At 49.0% G+C, this 461-nt stretch overlaps 1 protein-coding gene across 1 annotated transcript in view; it reads right to left on the minus strand.

The window, feature by feature from the left end:
* LOC104501224 (leucyl-cystinyl aminopeptidase-like) overlaps positions 1-461 on the minus strand; it is a gene marked incomplete at both ends in the record, with an annotated part of 10069 nt that overhangs the window by 6535 nt on the left and 3073 nt on the right. The window lies entirely within an intron of this gene.

A 461-nucleotide genomic window follows, 5' to 3' on the forward strand; every position in this document is an offset into this window, starting at 1 on the left:
AGCCGCGCCGGTAAGGGCGCTTCACATTCTGGGAGCCGCTGCTGCTTTTTCAGCAGAGTGACCGCTGTGCACCGCTGGGACCAGACCCCCCGCACGTCCAAGAAGTCATTTCCTGACTACTGCTTTTCACCGCCGGAGCTTGCATTCTGCTTTTGCCTCGATCCACGATAGAAACTGGTAGGATTGTGCTAATTCTACTGTTACATGCTGCATTTGGGAATATTGTAATTCCCAGGTTTCTGTGTTCTGGTCACGGGGCAGGCCACGTGGCCGCTGCCATCTCGGATCACCACCGCAGTTCGGGTTTCGCTTTTGCTACCGACCGCAGGTTAACCCTTGCTTTTCCCAAAAACCCTCAATATCTCACTGGTTTTCTTTTGGTATTTAATATATTTCTGTTTGTAGCGTTATTAAAGTTTGTTTCAGTTTTCCAAAAAGCATTTTAGAGGTCTCACGAATTC

This window comes from Buceros rhinoceros, unplaced genomic scaffold (assembly GCF_000710305.1).
Source record: "Buceros rhinoceros silvestris isolate BGI_N320 unplaced genomic scaffold, ASM71030v1 scaffold14521, whole genome shotgun sequence".
Taxonomy (NCBI): domain Eukaryota; kingdom Metazoa; phylum Chordata; class Aves; order Bucerotiformes; family Bucerotidae; genus Buceros; species Buceros rhinoceros.